General features: G+C 38.6%; 1 long non-coding RNA gene across 2 annotated transcripts; it reads left to right on the forward strand.

Annotated features, from left to right (window-relative positions):
- Positions 1-90: 90 nt before the first annotated feature.
- On the forward strand, positions 91-4541 carry LOC119358579. 2 transcript variants are annotated; one of them, XR_005172258.1, is made up of 5 exons: positions 91-185; positions 3303-3410; positions 3508-3792; positions 3891-4105; positions 4198-4541. It is a non-coding gene; the product is annotated as an uncharacterized LOC119358579 (long non-coding RNA). The 2 variants fall into 2 exon arrangements; XR_005172259.1 differs by having other exon boundaries at positions 3508-3618.
- Positions 4542-8785: the final 4244 nt, after the last annotated feature.

Raw genomic sequence — 8785 nt, forward strand, 5'->3', positions numbered from 1 at the left:
TTTTCAGCCGTCCACCTGCTCTGCAGCTGCTCCCTTTAAATAGTTGCCACCTCCTTCCAGCACTTTCCCTCCCATCCTACAACACAGTCCATAATTGTTTAGTCTGCTGCTTAGTTTTCTCCCGTGCGCAGGAGCAAGCTCTTATCTACCTGCGTATTAAGCCTTGTCAGGTCGACGACCAGAAGGTAATTATCTAAACCTCTATTCATCAATGGCCTGAACTCTTCTTATATCCGAGCCACACTTTTAATTAGGCTTCTGGATTAGCATCCACCCATCTTAGTATCCTGTTTACTGTATAATATTCCAGCGAAAGAACATATTTATGTTTAGCCTTAACCGCACACACAAAATTTATCTAATAATTCATCCGCTATGCACACCTTTAAAAAGTGCAATCTTTTACTTTATGGTGTGCAATTTTTGGTGACTCAGATTTTCAAAACGTCAAGGCAACATGAAATTAGTGAAAACGATAACTACATCTATTAATTTCTAAATATTTTCATATTATAAAAAAGATATAATATATATCCCACTACTAGGAAAGTGTTTATAGGTGGGACCTCACTAATGGCGCCAATGCTTAGAACCCTGCACTGGTAGTCTGGCAAAATACCATCAACACCGGAAGGAGTTGCCCGCCACTGTTATCATAGTACCAGTGTAGGGTGGTTTGTGGCACCTGCCACTAGCGATTTTGTCTCAGGTTATACATGGGCGAAACTTATTGTGGCGGGGCTCTATGCTCCCCGTCACTTGTAACTATACCAGCAGTGGCATGCACGTTTCCCTGACTGCCACAGGTAATATGGGCCAGATTTTGATCAATATTAGCCATGGAGCAGACCAAATCAGTGGCTCGTTCCGCCACTATAATATTTAGGTATTTCTGTATTTCTATTTGTTTTGTGTATTTTTTAGTGTTTTAGTTTTAGGGCATTTGTATGACAAATGGATTTAATTTTGTAGTTTTCATTATTTGCCAAATTTTATTTCTTATGTATAAATTTGTATTTCATTGGATATAATTCAAATTTGAAATGCTAGAATATTCAAAATTTCAAATAATAGAAGGAAGATCATAATAAGGTAGTTAGCAAATATTTAGGTCTAATAAAACAAAATTTAGGTACTTTCAAACATGCCTATGTGCAAACTCTAACACAGAACTAATTTTACGTAAAAATGTTTTTGTATTATAGAAAAAAGTGAATGATATATGAAAAGTACTCCCTCCGTTCCTAAATATAGGTCTTTTTAGAGATTTCAACAAGTGACTATATACGGAGCAAAGTGAGTGAATCTACACTCTAAAATATGTTTACATACATCCGTATGTTGTAGTCCATTTGAAATGGCTAAAAAAACTTATATTTAGGAACGGAGGGAGTATGAAACCTTGCATGGTGTAATTATACAACATGTACAATTTTTTTCGGGGGTGCAATATGTGGTTTCAATTTCGATTTTTTTTGAAAGAGTAATGGTATAGCTTGCTTAGAAACTGAATACTACTTTGAGGTCATATCAAATTATGAGTTTATAGTTCCGTCTTGTATATGACCTAAATACATACTCAAGAACTTAAATGAGATTCTTGCACCATTTTCATGCACATTTAATATACATATACATCATATTTGGTTTATGTTTACAAAGGTCTAAAAGTTTAACATAGAACTTGAAATGGAGTATATTTAACATACAAAAAGTTTCATGTGGGAATAGTGAAAAATGAAATTCCGTTTCAAACATGATAGTTTGTCTTCGAAACTCTCATATTTCCCCAGTTTCTAACCAAAGTGCATCACAAACTTTCCATAATTCTGTCAATTTTTCACCACACTCTATAGGTCATACCCTGAAATCATGCTAAGTTTCATCTTTTCCAAAATTCATTTAGCCTGTTTTCAAAATCAAAAGCTAATACCTCTATTAAGTACCTAGAAATTCATTTAGTGACAACAAAATAGCTAATTATTCCAAAAAAGAACGCAATTTTACATATATTCTTATAATAGTGTATCTTCAACCATAAAGAAAATCGGACCCTAGTTGTAAACCTAAAACACTAAACCATACAAAAAGTCTCAACAAAAAATCTTTAAAAGTTACTAGTGGCGCGCGGCTGAAAGCACCCCCACTAGTATTGCTATTACCAATGGCAGTCCTCTTGGATTTCCTGCTACTGGTATACCTCACATTAAGGGTAGTGCGGGAAATACAACTTTCCCCAACCACCTCAATTAAAAGAACTACCCCCCCTCTCTCTCCCTCCCTCCCTCTCTCTCTCTCTCAACAACCCCACACGAACCCTATCAGCAGTCCTAGATGTAGCCTCCCTTGACATTGTCGTTGGCCGACATCGCCACTCTGGACTGAGCCGCGTGCCCAAAACTCCTCTGCACTCTGCGCCCCGGTTAGCTCGCCACCACGAGCACCTTCGCAGGCCTCAAGCCTAGGCCCTTGCTGTCCGAGCTCCTCCATTCTGAAGAACGCAAGACCTCATCCGACCCCTCTTCCCATCCCTACCGATGAAGCTAGGTCCGTAGCTATATAACTTCCTCAGTGATTCCATGGCGCTCCTAGCAGGTGCTGATTTGCGCAACTCATGTAGTGGCACAATTAAATTCCTACTATGCATGTTTTTTTGGTGACACATGGACTTAGTACTAATTAAAGATTAGCATTTCAAATAACCACCAACTTGTCAAATCTTTTGAAGTTATATTGGCATGCAAAATTAGATATGCTGAAGAAATATTTATGCAAACGTCCTAAGACTAACAAGATTTGAAGACAAACGCTCATGTGTGATCAGTTAACAATTGTTAGCACTATAGGACAACAAACAAATCATCATCACACATGATGGATCCATAACCAAATAGAATGAAGAGGGAAACATTTCTTTGTCCTAGTGCTAATTAAGTGCTAGCCGTATATCTTGATATACATGAAGTCGATGACATGAATTTTTTTGTTCAATAGAAATAACCAATAGGCATGCACTTATCTTTTTCAATGAGTTGTTGATATATAGTCTAAACTGTTGATGCTCAAAATACAAAAGAAATGTTCCCCACCATCCACCCAGGAGAATTACACAAGTTGTGGTACCGACCATCATGTCAGTTAGTGGGAGGGGGATTTGTTGCCTATCTGAGGGAATCAAAATGTGTTGCAACATTTTGGCGTAGCGTTGTTTCATTTCTATTTCATCAAATATCTAGCAATCAATACATCCAATTTTTACCAAAGGTCATGACATGATCTAAAGGGTGTCATCATCACTGCAGCAAATGGAGTGCCCAAACTGTTTAGACACTAAAGGTTTGTGCGACAAGGATGGATTGGACGATAATTACTTCCACCTAACACTTCCAGAGGACTTCAAACTTGTGACGGTATATTTTTTGAATAATTTCCCACATTTCTTTCGTAAGCATGTCTTATGATTTTTCTCTAATAGGTAGAACTCTATTTTTCCTTAATTTTGCACAGCGCATCCCCTGCTTTGCAAGGGGTGAACTACTAAAGAAGTTGAAGGTTGCCAGGGATGAGGAGACCACCACGACCACCTTCCTTAAGACGAAAGAAGGCTTTTGTTTCAAGGTTATGATCCAAAATGAAAAAGATCGAAGCTTTTTCGGTTTCAATTGTCCTAATTGGACATCATTTTCCAAAGCATACAATTTCGAGGTTGGGATGGAACTATGCTTATATATTGGCCAAAAACTGATTGTGACATTTGGGTGGACTTGGACAAGCTTCCAATTATTCCTCCATGTAATTAAGTTTCCATAAACATACTTGGTAAACTTTATGTTATTCAAAATTAGTTGCTAGTTGTAACTAATTAATATTTTATATATAAAATTGGATAGGTTATTTCTTAGTGCCAAGAGAAACTCAGAGGATGGTAGATCACATGTATTATACTACTGGCACCACAATTACATGGGAAGAGATGGAGGAGGTCATAAGATTTCTGGATGTCATCGAGGACGGCGTGAGGCATTACCATTCCGGAACCACCATTGGACCATATGTGCCACTAGCGCACATCTTGAACATGAGAAACATTAATAAGAAGTACCTGGTAAGAATTGAATTCGGTTTCATGTTAGTCATATACTCTTTTTAAATTAACTAGAGTGCTTAATATGTTACAATTGTGTTCTTTTGCAATAGAAAATCCCAAGACCATGTGTGCCTCCGCAAATGCCTGCTAATGGTGACATGCAAATCATTGTCCATGACAAAACAAACTTCACAGGCACCTACTCGACTTCAGCAGATGATGGATGCGTCTTCATCAATGGGTGGAAGCATCTACTTGAGACCTACCATATAGAAATCGGGGATAGGTTGATCGCAGTGCTACACCATGGACCTCGAGGACCTTTCCTCTTTCTCACCTCCATATTTGATGGTGTTTTAGAGTATCATAAAACATGAATATCGTTTATGGTTAAATCTAAATGTGCTTTATGGTTTTGTTGGAAATATGCCCTAGATGCAATAACGAAGTTGTTTCCCATGTTCAGAATTATGTGTATATTTTAGTGGTATAATTGCAGTTGTTATTGAATGTGAGATTCAGAGGAAAGTATTTTTGCATGTGTGGAAAGATAAACCCTAATCAGATCCCTAGTCAGGCCACTGAACTAGATCATGTATTGTTGATAGTTCTATTTTCTTACCATGATCATTTTAAATGTAACAAGGATGCTCAAAATAATGAGAAAACATTATTGCCACAATGTCGGTGTTGGATAGACCTAACTTATGAAATACTATGAGATCACATTGTCGTGATTTTAGTATAAAGTGTTAATGATTACTTAAGTCCTTAGACCATTAAAATATCGTAAACTCGAAAATCCAATGATTACTTTCTGGTTACCAAACGATCACGCTATAGCTGGGTGATTATAAAGGTGACAGTCGAGTATAATAGAAAAGTATGTTTTGTTGTTCGATATGTCAAGACTACGATTTGCTCCACCAGGATAGAGAGATACACTCCGGGCCCACCATTATTACACTACAAAATGGAAGAGTTTTAGAGATGGTTCACTTATGCCACATAAAATGATTTTTGTCACCGAAAAATGTGCTACTGACTGTTTCCAGCCATCACGATGTACGTCACCAAAAAACATTTGTGACAGTACCACGTTTTCCGTCACCTAATATTATATCATTGGTAATAGATCCGTTTTCTTCATGGAAGCCTATTTTGTGTGATGACCATGACTATTAACATAGATAAGGCGATTCGTCATGTAACATAGTTTTTGGTGACGCTAATGCATCGCTGACAGTCGGTGCCACATTTTGACTAGTCAACGATTCTAACATATGGGCCCAGAAGATGCTGATGTGGCTACTTAAATGTGTGTCCAGTCGAGGTTATATGAATGATGGTGGCCATTAATAACAACCATGTTTGCACTACTTCAGGAATGCCTAGCAGTGGCGGGCACAAAAAGCCCATTAGTGGTTGGCATCGCTGGGGCAAGCGCCCACCACTAATCTCCTACAACTGCTAATAGGTCAGCAGTGGCGGTCATCGCGCCACCACTGTTGATGTATGCCATAGTGGAAGGAACTCTGCAATTCCCACCACTAAAATGATTGCGCTAGGATTTTTTTTTTGCAGCCACGACAACATTTTGCAACCATGGCTACGTTTTGCATAATATGAAGGAAATATGCCCTAGAGGCAATAATAAAGTTGTTATTTTATTTCCTTACATCATGATAAATGTTTATTATTTATGCTAGAATTGTATTAACCGGAAACTTTATACATGTGTGAATACATAGACAAAATATAGTGTCCCTAGTAAGCCTCCGCTAGACTAGCTCATTAATCAAAGATTTTTAAGTTTCCTAACCATAGAAATGTGTTGTCATTTGATAAATGGGATCACATCATTAGGAGAATTATGTGATGGACAAGACCCATCCGTTACCTTAGCATGTTGATTGTTCAGCTATATTGCTATAGCTTTCTTCATGCCATATACATATTCCTTTGACTATGAGATTATGCAACTCCCGGATACCGGAGGAATACCTTGTGTGTTATCAAACTTCACAACATAACTGGGTGATTAGAAATATGCTCTACATGTATCTCCGAAGGTGTTTGTTGGGTTGGCATAGATCGAGATTATGATTTGTCACTCTGAGTATCGGAGAGGTATCTCTGGGCCTTCTCGGTAATGCACATCATAATAAGGCTTGCAAGCAATGTGACTAAAGATTAGTTGCGGGATGATGCATTACAAAACGAGTAAAGAGACTTGCCGGCAATGAGATTGAACTAGGTATGAACATACCGACGATCGAATCTCGGGCAAGTAACATACCGATGACAAAGGGAATAATGCATGTTGTCATTACGGTACGACCGATAAAGATCTTTGTAGAATATGTGGGAACCAATATGATCATCCAGGTTCCGCTGTTGGTTATTGACCGGAGAGGTGTCTCGGTCATGTCTACATAGTTCTTGAACCCGTAGGGTCCGCACGCTTAACGTTCGATGACGATTTTGTATTATATGAGTTATGTGATTTGGTGACCGAATGTTGTTCGGAGTCCCGGATGAGATCACAGACATGACGAGGAGTCTCAAAATGGTCGACAGGTAAAGATTCATATATAGGACGATAGTATTCGGACACCGAAAGTGTTCTGGGGGTGCCGGGTATGTATCGGGCCAATAGATCGATCAGAAAGAATAACTTTGAGGTGGTTTCGTACCCTACAATAATCTCTTCGTTTGTTCTCCGCTATTAGTGACTTTGGAGCGACTCTTTGTTGCACGTTGAGGGATTGTTATATTATCTAATTATGTTATCATTGTTGAGAGGACTTACACTAGTGAAAGTATGAACCCTAGGCCTTGTTTCCTAGCATTGCCATACCGTTTCGCTCACTTTTACCGTTAGTTACCTTGCTGTTTTTATATTTTTCAGATTACAAAAACCTATATCTACTATCCATATTGCACTTGTATCACCATCTCTTCGCCGAACTAGTGCACCTATACAATTTACCATTGTATTGGGAGTGTTGGGGACACAAAAGACTCTTTGTTATTTGGTTGCAGGGTTATTCGAGAGAGACCATCTTCAACATACGCCTCCCATGGATTGATAAACCTTAGGTCATCCACTTGAGGGAAAATTGCTGCTGTCCTACAAACCTCTACACTTGGAGGCCAAACAACGTCTACAACAAGAAGGTTGCATAGTAGACATCAAGATGCCCATCAATTGACATCAATGTGAGGAGTAGGGATTGCCATGCAATGGATGCACTAAGAGCTATAAGTGTATGAAAGCTCAACATGAAAACTAAGTGGGTGTGCATCCAACTTCCTTGCTCATGAAGACCTCAGGCATTTGAGGAAGCCCATCATCGGAATATACAAGCCAAGTTCTATAATGAAAAATTCCCACCAGTCACTAGTGCAGAACCGGGATGTATCACCGGTTCATAAGGGCCTTTAGTGCCGGTTCTGCAACAGGCACTAAAGAGTGGGGACTAAAGGTCCCCCTTTAGTATCGGTTCTGCACGATCCGCCGCTAAAGGGCCACCACGTGGCACGAGCCAGCGCCGGGGGCGGAGGAGCCCTTTAGTACCGGTTGGTAACACCAACCGGTACTAAAATATTTGGGTGGTTTTTGTTTTATTTTTTATTTTTTCTTTAATTTTGCATTTTCCATTTAATTCTTTTTTGTTTGCTGGTATTTTACGATACTATATATTGTACACGTTATGCATATATATAAATAAAATTTCTCGTAAAACCGATCATATATATATACACACACACACACACACACACATATATATATATATATATATATATATATATATATAATCGAATGTCTCACAACCACCATTATACACATACACATGTATATATACAATTTCTCCTGCATGTTGCCTTGGTTCCTTCGGAGCACGATGACAATTGGGAGTGGTTCATGGGGGTGGTAGAGGGTAATAGTATTCTCCTTTGGGATCTATGACCTGGTCGAGCAAAAATCCCGCTATTTCCTCTTGAAGTGCTCGTATGCGCTCCGTTGCTAGGAGCTTGTCCCGCACCTCTTTGAACTGTTAAGAAGGAGATCAATATGCATGTGTATTAGTTGTGTGACTAGATATCGATAATCATGCAAAAATTGTGAATAGTGTTCTGACAAACGTACCCATTCCTGTCTTTGAGATTTGCTCCTTTCAAACGCTACCATGCGAATGTTCTCAAAAACATAATATGCACACACATCAGTCCCGACGCCTACTTAAGGGCCTTTACGAGAAGAGAATTTAATCAGATAATAATTAATTAATCATGATAATTAATTAATGGTATTGAAACAAGAATTAAAGAGATGATAGCTAGTTAGTACTACTTAATTACTGACCTTGGGTCGATACCACAACAACTTTTTTCGCCATTTGCCTGGAGTCACCTTGATGAACTTTGCACAAGCCCTGCCCGCCGGCCAAGAAAACTAATAAATGGGTTATTAAATATAGTTGATATCAGGAAATGACGAACTAAATAGGCCGAGATATAGTTAATAATGATTGAAATTACCTGTCGAGTATGCCCTTCACGATGGTGAAGTCACTTTCTTTCTTAAGTAGTGAGTTCAGTACTTCAACTTTTCCTTCTTCAACTTTAATGTCTAACAAGACCCAGTCGTAACTACATGCGCACACGTTTGCATGTCTTAATTAAGGGCATGTG

Source organism: Triticum dicoccoides, chromosome 2A (genome assembly GCF_002162155.2).
Source record: "Triticum dicoccoides isolate Atlit2015 ecotype Zavitan chromosome 2A, WEW_v2.0, whole genome shotgun sequence".
Lineage (NCBI taxonomy): Eukaryota > Viridiplantae > Streptophyta > Magnoliopsida > Poales > Poaceae > Triticum > Triticum dicoccoides.